This window comes from Poecilia latipinna, unplaced genomic scaffold (genome assembly GCF_001443285.1).
Source record: "Poecilia latipinna isolate Pla-1442-1.1 unplaced genomic scaffold, P_latipinna-1.0 Scaffold170, whole genome shotgun sequence".
Taxonomy (NCBI): domain Eukaryota; kingdom Metazoa; phylum Chordata; class Actinopteri; order Cyprinodontiformes; family Poeciliidae; genus Poecilia; species Poecilia latipinna.
The window spans coordinates 1-10,685 of record NW_015112786.1 but is presented as its reverse complement, the minus strand read 5'-3'; the positions used below and the strand labels follow the sequence as shown (position 1 = coordinate 10,685).

Here is a 10,685-nt window from a genome sequence, read left to right as displayed (position 1 = left end):
AGATAGATAGATAGATAGATAGATAGATAGATAGATAGATAGATAGATAGATAGATAGATAGATGCATATTTTCATTTGTTAACTGAAGGCCATTGTCAGGTCAGCTACATCGTGACTTTAGACTTTAACCAGCTGTGATATAACTATAATCATGACAAATGGAAGGCGGAAGAAAAGTCACTATATCCTCTGTGCTTGATAAATGGTGTAATACACTGTTATTTAGCAAAAAAAGAGAGAAAAGAATCTAATCATAGTTCTCTGGATTGTGGAAATTTTCCTAATCATAAGTCCTTAAAGAGCTGGAAATATATAGATTCTTCAGTCTGTGTATTTGGTGTTCTTTAGTTAGCATTTTTTAATAAATGTTTTTTGATTTCTGTAGAGAACGACAGATATTCGTCTGACACTGAAGGAAACTTGAATGCAACATTGGACTTTCTGTCAGTGCTTTTTAATGTAAAGGTACACATTATTATGGAATTTATAAAAATTAGATTTTTAAAACAGCAGTCATTGTGAATTAAAATTAATACCCCATTAGGGTTAACAAAAATACTAAAACTCACTTCTCTAATTGTGCGATGTATATATTTTGTCTCTGGAGCTTTGGAGCATTCTAAAGAAAAAAAAACAAAAAAATAAAATCCCATAGTAGTATCTGCACAGTCATGACATAAGAAGACCACCAAACCTGCTGCTCACATTTCCAGTCATTATTGTTTGCATATTATTATACCAGATAGAGTTTAGGTTAATATATTCTAGCTTTTAGGCCACATTATCTTCCTAATTATGATTCAACCTTGATTTTGCTCTCTACACTGCTTTTTTCATCACACTCTTTTCGTCCTTGACTTTCCTAATGATTGTTTTTTTTTTTTTCTTTTTTGCTGTTGTTCTCATACAATATTTGTCTGAAGGAACCCCACCCCCAACCCCTTGCTCCATCTCTGATGTAAATTACAGTATGGCTTCAGAAACTTTAAATGGTCTGCCATCATCTTGGGCCTTGTATGAAATTAATTGCTGCCATGACAGATGATTGCAGGCTGTGCTGACGTTAAGGTCATTAAGTTCTACATACAGTGTAATGAGGTAGACACCAACATGTGTGATTGCCTGCCTATTATTTACCGCACTACTGAGGTTGGTTGGCACTTATTTTGCCCTTGATACTGAAAGAAGGGATTTTTCCTCACTAGGGAACGAGCGAGCAGGAGGAGAAAGGGAGAAACAAGAAACATTGCTTTGTCTCTTACAACATAACACTCAGGCATTTGTGTGTGTGTGTGTGTGCGTGTGCGCGTGTGTTCGGATGGAGTGCGAAGAAGTGACTGGGAGCGGGGGAATGACGGGGGCTTTAGGCAGTGAATGTGACAGTTTTAAAGAGTCTGAACATGTAAATCAAAAATAGTTTGGGTCTTAATGGATGTGTTTTAGCAGATCCCTCCCAAGCAAAGGCCCCTCACGCCGCGTCCCCGCGACCTGCTCGCCTGTCTGGTGGGATGATGTTTACAATAATGGGTAGAGGCAGTCCAATTTCACCCAACACGCCAGGCACGGCAGCCACCTCTCTGCGCAGCCGCTGCGCCACATTCCAAAAGAGATGAGATTGAAAACAACACTAACTTCATGTGCAGGACGACGCGGGGAGGAGTAGAGCCGTGGCACAGACAAGAGTCAGGTGCAATTTCACCTTGGCAGAGCGCATGTCAAAATCAGCAAATATCACTTTACCTTTTTGATTCTCCCGTTGGTTTTGTTTGGATTTTTGTCTAACTTTACTTTGTAGACGTAGAATGTCACTCACAGATTTAAACACGTTTTCATAGGTATGCAGCAAACAGCAGCACGTCAACATCCTGAGGAGTTGGTGTAAAAAGGCTCTTATTGTTATCCAGGCAGTTCTTTCCTCTGGCTCTGGATTCACAGGCATATTTTAAACATCACTGAAGACTAAGCAGCTCCTCATGATGGCCAACAGGGGCCAGCGCCCCATTAGTTAGGCCTCCTGGACAGTGATGTGGTCATCAACAGAAGGAAGAATGTGAGTTGCCACAGACGGATTCTTGTTTGCTGCCTTGACAGTCTGAACAGAAACTGGAGGTGAATTAAGGTTTAGTTAGGCTAGGGTTAGAAATACCACTAGTTAGGGTTACGGAACATTTCTGAGTTAGGCATAAATGCAGTTACTAAGAAGTTATTAACATATCAATAGTTTCCCCTATTGTATATAAGTTCAGTTACTTTATTTAGATGTTAATTGCTGCCTTAATCTGATCCAATCTGATCTCCACTTTACTTGATCTAAAACTGACAACAAAACCAATATTAATACCGTCCCATGTTAATTTAGACAGAATATTAATAAATCAGCTATCATAATAACAACAAAACTGAGACAAAGTTTTAAGCCAAACATTGGGGAGACTCCAACTGTAGTCTCCATCCCACACAGAAATACTTCCTGCTTTCCCCGACATGACCTCACATTTGACTCCTTTCTCCCTGACCCCTCCGACACTGAACTGGACCTCACCATGTTCCAAACTTTAATCCGTGCCCCGGTCCTTCACTAAGTCACTTTCACAAATAAGGTCAGCTCCGAAAGCGAGAAGATGTCGGCAGAAAATCTCATCAATGGAATTAGACCTGGATATTTCTGTATTCTGGTAAGAAGCCTTATTTCTGGAAGGGTCAAGTACCTTTCATTTTGTTCTGATCTTTCTGAAAGGTGGATGATGAGCGGTAAGACAAAGAAGTTCTTATTATAAGAAAGAGTGTGGATTTCACTTATGCATTGGAGAAGAATGAAAAGGTTAATTGGGCTATTTCCCAGCTGTAGTTTTTGAGGGATTTATAAGATGTCCTAGACTCGCTCACACTTTCTCTCATTTGGTTTGAAGCATTTGCTCAGGCACGTGCGTGTGGATGAGCACTCAGGGTCACACTTTTCCCATTCACACTTACAGACAATATGAGAAGTCTGCTTAAAAAGTAACTGAGAAAATTATTCAGGGATTTGTTGGTAGTTTTGGCATTTCTATGTTCACATTTATTGTCAGAGTAATGGAGATTACTTTAGAAATTTTGGAAATTGTTGACTTTGAAAGTAGAAATATTGTTTTAACCCCAAATAGGTCATATTAAGCTCTGAATGAATGTCTGTTCATTGTAGATTTAACATTGATTGCTGACCAGGAGGAACATTTTGGACAGGACTGGTTAAAACCATCATGTTAACAGACTAGAAACACAATGCTTGCTGTAAAATTATTGAATCTTTATTTCCTACAACAGAGTATTAGGAAAACGATAAAATGCAAATTATGAAAATAAGGTCATAAAATTATGAGAAGAATAAAGTTAAAGTATTTCAAGAATAACATCAGCACTATGGGAATAAAAGTTAAAATAATACTAGAATAAGGATGGAGCATAAAGTCATAATATTGCAACATTATTGTAATATTATGTCTTTATTCTCATTGCAAATTTATTCTCATATGTTATCTTGTAATATTATGATAATTTTTGTAACATTATGACCTCTTTATCTTCTTTTTATTGTTTTATATTATTGTAATTTTATTACTATGACCCTAACACTCCCTCATACTTAAGCATAGCTTTTAAAGCTGATATGATTCGTCCACATTTTGGCATACAGACCTTCTTCGTTAGTTAATACTGATTAATGAATGAATGACTTAAATAAATACTGCACACGTTCACCACAAAGTGCACTTTTATGTCAATTTATTTCCCTTTTAAATCAGTTCAGCTCAACTGGTGAACCACTTCCTGAACAATGTGCTGTTGAATGTTTAATTGTAAAGTCACCTTTTGAAGAAAGCTCCACATGTAACCTTGGTGTGAACTCCGGAGGTGCACTGATGCTATCTCAAAGACGCAACATCTAGCTTATCAGTGGTTAAGTGAGTTTTCAAATAAACCCAATCAATGGGGAGATCTTCCGTCAAGATGACGGCAGGAGGATGAACGATGTTGAATTAACAAATGAGTGCATGTTGATCTATCCACATATAAATCACAAGAGGGGATGAGAGATGTGATTACGATTAAAGTTTAACTTTGTAAGCAGGAAAAGGAATCCATCATGGACGACACAGTGGTGCTGTCGACCCATAACTCTGTCAGTTAACGAGGGGCAGAGTTAAATTACATTCAAGGTTTGAGTGAATGTGATTAAAGTCACTGTGATACTGAACTGTGTAACTCTTATCAGGGAACTTTTTCCCGTTTGTCACATTACACCACACAATTCAATTCTTTTTGGGGGTTTTTATTTAAATTCTGTTTATTTATAAAGCGCCACTTCACAACAAATGTTGTCTCAAGGTACTTTACAAGAAAAGTAACATCAATTCAATCACACAAGCTCAAATTCTGTCGAAACTCAAATATGTCCTCCGGACAATTTTGAGGTAACAACCATATTTCATCACTTTCTTTGCAGCAGAATCAAATAAAGCTAAAGTTGACTAAACTTACACTAAGCGCTGATCCCTTACTGATTCAGACCCACGTATCAAACCCAGCAGAGGGAACATGGTTTATTTTTGTACTTACTTATTCACTTACTGTAGAGGAAGAAATAAAGCAGAGGCAGCGACTGTGGCCCTGAGAGCAGGCTCTCGATTAGCAACCACTCATTTGTGATGTTCTTTGGCAAATCAGCAGCCATTCACATGAGCAAGGCCACAGCTGAAAAAATGAACAGCTGTCACCGTGTGATGTGTTAATTTCGTGACAGTTTCTGTGCTGAAACCAATTACTGATTTAAGGGCAGGAAGAAAAAGGCCCTCTGCATGCACTCATTAGGCTCCTGCAAGGCTAAGGAAGATAAAAAGAAAACAAGTGGAGAGTGGAGCAACACAGGAGGAAGGAATGAAATGGAGATTTTCACATTCTGGCTGTCAACTGAAAGCTTTGGTTTTAAAAACTGTCACCTCGAAATAATTAATAAACGTGGAGAATTACAGAGCCTATGGCCTTTCTCAACAACCACAAATTATAGATATGTTTTTTTTTTTAAAGCAAAATAAAATACTTTGCCTTCCTCAAAGAATGTAAACTCAGAGTTTACAGAGCCAGTAAAGGTGATGAACCAACACAAATTGGTGTAAGGAATACATGAATATATGCTGTTCAAAATGGTTGTGGATTTCTTTTCACCCTGATTTAATACTTTGAAGAGCTACTTTTCATTGCAGCTAAAACACTAAACTTTTTTCCCATTCTTATTTGCAAAATAACATAATCCATACAACTGGTACCACAGACCTTCTGTTGGATTTTGGGTGAACTTTGAGTAGGCCATTCAAACATGCTTTGAGGTAAATATCTTTTGAGTACTCTACCCAGTTTTGGGGGGGAAAACAATGTGAATAAATAAGGATTAAGATAATAATCCAAAATTTCCAACCATACTGAAATAGTCTTTTCATATTTGGATATTAAAACATTTTATGTAATTTTGTTAACTAAAGAGTTGATGTTGAATTTTATTGAAACAGGGCCAAGTTATTAGTTTTGATTCATTAACTACATAGATTTTAACGCTTTAAACATTTTAACACAATTAATCCCATTTTTTACACCGTTCTGCCATCATTTGGGCTTCTAAGGCAATCTGATTGGACGCTGGAAAAACTACTGTTGTACTCAAGTTGTGCTAAAAGAAGTCAGCCTGTCAGCAAAGCTATTCAGTCCTAAAATAGCATCTCAATGCTAAATGTGTGGAAATAAAATAATACATATAAGCTCATTTGTTTATTTATGCAATTATTTAGCAGAAAATGCTGCTAATGTTGTCAATATATACAATTAACTTGATAAAAATATAAATGTAATTTCAATTTTAATTTCTCAAATTAACTTTACATGAGGCAAAAAAACCCAAAGCAAAGCAAAACATAAATGTAACTAAATTGACATTCAGATTGACGAAGCTGTTAGCAGCTGTTGAAGCTAAGGTGTTCGTTGGCACATGGATGCTAACGAGGCTTTTTCCCGTTGAGCAGCTGAAACAGGAAGTTCTCATCGGCATTCTCCCCCAAAGTCTTTAGAGATCAAATTATGTCTCCATATCAAATAAACGAGTGACTTGTTCTATATGAAGAAAAGGAGGATGAAAAACTGCAATGATTGACTCACAAAGTGAAAAAAATACAAAGACTTATTATGGGAATTTAGAGAAGAAGAACAAGGCTTTTGTTTGTTCATAAATATTATTTTTAATTTCTTCAAAAGAAATGGGAGGGTGTCTCCCATGAGAAACTCTTGGGGAGATACTGTGCAGAGCTTTTGTATTTAGTATAGACACGAGTAAACAAGCTTTATTTTTTATTTGTGCATAGAAATTGAGCTGTAAAGACAGAGTAAAGCAGCTGTTTCAGGGATAAATGAATTCAGTTCAGATGAGCCTCCATGGCTGAAAGCCCTACACTTCATCAAACCCTTTTCTTAAATCTTGTGTTTCCCTCTACAGCGCACAATATGACTCAATGCTGTTAATGTTCGACAAACTGGACCTACTTAATCAAGAGAAAAGTAGAACTTTTTCCATCTCTTCCCCAGCAGCAGATCCCCATCCTCTAATCTGCATACCGTCAACTGGACGGCGTGTCCTCCTGTGGACGATGACAGTGACTGTCCAGCCCTGGACCACAGTGTGGGAGGACAGCTTGATCTTCAGGCTTCTGTATTGACTGGTGCTGGAGCTCTGGTTCTGGCTGGCTGCCTCCCTGAGGCGAGTATTGACACCCGGGTTCTGGTTTGGATAGCAGACTGCGAGACTAGGACTCTTCTCGCTTGATTAATTGAGCCTAGGCCTTGATTAATTATGCTTCTGGCCGAGTTCTTCTTCGGGTAAACTCAAACTTATATGCGGCTTAGTTATAGCTGCGCTTTCTTAGCCACCAGTTCACTGTGGAAGCTTTTCTCACAGTGGTAAAAACTGTATTGTTTTTTTTGTTTGTTTTGTTTTGTTTTGTTTTTTGGTAAAATGATTGCTCTCATTGCTTAAGATTTCTTTGTGTTGGCATTTGATTGTTTCATCTATTGTAAGAAATTCTACCTTCTGGAATCAGACCAGGTTTTTTATCTGGTGGATAAATTACTGTTGTAATTTATAAATTAAATTACTGTTGTAATTTATCACACAACCAAAAGACATGCAGGAGATGCTTTAAATGTGACCATAATTTGTTTGCTTTTTATATAAGGTGTAATGAAATATAACACTGTATCTCTTTATCATACCTGTCCATACTGCTGGTGTTTCTGCTACAGTAATGTTATCCACTTCCTGGGATCTGAGCTGTTTCAGGTCAACACTAGCTGCATTCATTTAGTAATATGAAGAGCATCAACACAGAATATCTCTTGTTTAGATGGAGTGAAAGTATTCTCTTAAATGTGTCAGAGTCTCTCTGCACCTGCTCTAACTGTAATGATTTGAGTAGACCATGGCCTCCTGATATCTTGATATTTACCTGTAGAAGGCAGTGAACTGAGATACTTAACGTTTGGATTTATATTGATATTTAGGTATTATAATCTGGAGGAGTAGATTCAGCATGATTTTTTAAACTAATATCTGTAGTTATTTTTTGACCATTTTGATGTTTTCTATTTAAGTTGTTGATATTTGTTTGGTTTGCCATGGAAAGCAGGTTTATGTCTTTCAAAATCCTAATACCTAGATAGTTTATGGCTTTCAGAGCCAGTTATGGCTCATAATCCCTCTGTACTGAACACAGAAATATTATACTGTCATCAGAAGTAGAATAAATCGAACTCCAGATGTGGGAATAGGATTAATTGGAAGGCTGGTTAATGAACACCATGATCAGAACATTCATGTGTTGGAACACACGCAGGTCTGAACCTGTTACTTTAAATTAACTGGTTTACTGAATTAAACCAGGAGAAATGATGAATAACTATTATATTCATAGATCTGTTTATTACCATCCAGCAGACGTCCAGCTCCTCATGACACTTCCAGTTCCCTCCCTATGTGTCTCTAGGCATTATATCCATTGTGCCTACATGTAAGTTTCATATTTATTCTGTCATTTAACCTACTTGCCACAGGTCAGAGGTCACATTCAATCATTTTGTTGAAACCTGGACTAGAGTTTAGATCAGGCCTAAAAGATCCAGCCTGACCTGAACTGAGCCTGCTCCAATCTGACTGATTAAGACATATTTTAATTAAGATTTTACTGCTTTCATCTTAACACCACCATTTGAAGAAGCAGGGTACCTTTCTCATTTTTAGCTTTTGTCTAACATCTTCCAGCTCCATCTTGTTGCTTATTGTAACTGCAGGGTGGATCAGGTGTAAAACCTCTGGAATGTGTGAGAAAGGTTCTGATCTCTGTTGCTGCTGGAGCGAAGCAGAACCTCATGCAGCACTCTGTGCTTTTTACAGTCTAACTAACTTCTGCACCTTTCTGTCTTTCCTCAAGGCTAACTGCCTACTTGTCTTTCTAGACTACAAATAGCTTAACACAACATGGCGTACTCTTTAGTTTTATATTTTCTGTATGTACTGTAGGATTGTTATTAAATGTTCCACTTCAGCCAAAGTTCAGAGTGTGCTTTTGAATCAGATGCGCTCCTAAGCATCCTGTTAAATAACTCTTACTTGCGCTGTCCATGTCAGAGATGATATTTATAAGGGATTTTGTCATTATTATTGATTGATTTTGTTATCTCTGTTGAAAATGTCCATTCATATGCACCAAGTATAGTCAGGAGTATAAACTGAAATCTATCAAAACGACAGACAGGCTTCAGATTAACGTGACCCCCGTCAGGCTAACGGAACGCCTTGATCCTACTTAAACCATTATGACCTGTTGAACACTGATGTAGTTTTAGGAGGTCACGCATTTTTTAATTTTATGAGTGAAACATTGCATCATGTTCCTTCATTTTCACACTTTGTGTTGGTATTTTTACATAAAAGTCCAATAAAGAAATATTACTCTGCAAGGCCTTTTAGGCCAATTTAGGTAGCAAAAATCCAATCAAATTTCACTTAAATTTAGTTTTATTCTAATTAGAAATTTTACTCAAAAAAATAACACTTAATTTGAACACTGCTGAGTCATAATCTATTGGTCATTCAGTCTTTAGGAGTTTTCTTTCCCCATGGTTTGTTTCAGGTTCACGGCTCGGGTTGGTGTGTCGGTGTGAGCTAATGCATGCACTGTGTGCAGCTGTGGCCAGGACACCAGACAGCCGATCACGGTGTGATTTATGACGCTGACCGCTGGCTGCGTGGCGCAGGCTAATGACACATACACTAAACTCATTGATTTGTATGAATGCCCTCCACTCTTCATCTATCACAATTTAATGTTGGACTTTGCATTGCAAAGGTAGAGAGGAGGATGAAGTAGAGGAAGACAATTGGGGGGTAGAATCCAAGGGAGGGGGGCGAGGCAGAAGGTGTATTCTTTGGGCGAGTCGACTGACAGGCAGCTAAGCTACACAGTGTGATAAATGCTGGGCAAACTGGAAGCAAAATCTACTGTTCTCTTATTTAATATCCAAGTGAATTTTCTACATCGTGATTCATTAGCTGCTCATCCAGCAGTCTGTCTGTTTTTATTTCTGCTTTGTAAAAATGGACACAAAGTGTGAGCAGATGATCCAGTAAAGCAGGTAGTGACAACATGAGGTGCAGAGCATGGATTCATTTTTGTCTATGGCAACAAAAAGTGATTTAACAAAACTGTGGAGGGAATGAACTCTGAAACGTTATTTTAGGTTTCACATGCAAAAATTTCAGTAAAAGTTTTTTTTTTTTATTATTATTGAAAATGTATTTGTTTCCTTGCAGATAGCCTGAGAAGAAAAAAGGAAACTATTAAAACAATAATTACCTTTTTTAAAGGAGAGAGTACATCCAAATTAATCTGACTTAATGTGAAAGATCGAGTCAGAAGATTCAAAATATTTTGCGGAGAGACAAAAGTTGAACCTTCAGGATGGTGTGTGTTATATTAAAACCCAAACATGATTGTGGTAGTGTGATGGTGTGATGGGTTGATTAGATGTTTTGGGATCTCCATCCTTATTTCAAATAAGATTTCTGTTGATATTTGTAGTTTGTTTTTAATTTATTTATTATATTTTGTTGCCGCACACATGCAAATCTTGCACAATTGTTTTTACTTATTTTTTATGTTACCTATGTTGCCCTTCCTGTACAGCCTTTTATTCTTATCTTTCATGTTAGATAAACATCACAGGTAGACTAGAACATTGCACGTGATGAATCCATGCCACAGCCACCTGGAATGTTGCAGCATCTCTGTCTCTGTGGCGCAATCGGTTAGCGCATTCAGCTGTTAACTGAAAGGTTGGTGGTTCAAGCCCACCCAGGGACGTGTGTCTTCATTCCAGATACAGCAACGGATGTTCTGTGACTGACTGATTGTTGGACTGCATCTGCCATTCTTGGCTGCTGCTTTTGAAAGATTCACTTCAGTACATGATTACCGTATGAAAAAGATATTGATCAAAGGATACTTTAGGATATATATCTGTGGCACAATCAGACAATTTTTTTTTTTTTTTTTTTTTTTTTTTTTTTTTTTTTTTTTTGAAAATATTTTTTTAATTTTTTTTTTTTTTT

The 10,685-nt window shown here is 37.2% G+C and overlaps 1 non-coding gene across 1 annotated transcript; it reads left to right on the top strand.

Annotated features, from left to right (window-relative positions):
* The first annotated feature begins 10,363 nt into the window (after window positions 1-10,363).
* trnan-guu (transfer RNA asparagine (anticodon GUU)) lies at window positions 10,364-10,437 on the top strand. Its single transcript has one exon. It is a non-coding gene; the product is annotated as a tRNA-Asn (tRNA).
* The last annotated feature ends 248 nt before the right edge of the window (window positions 10,438-10,685 follow it).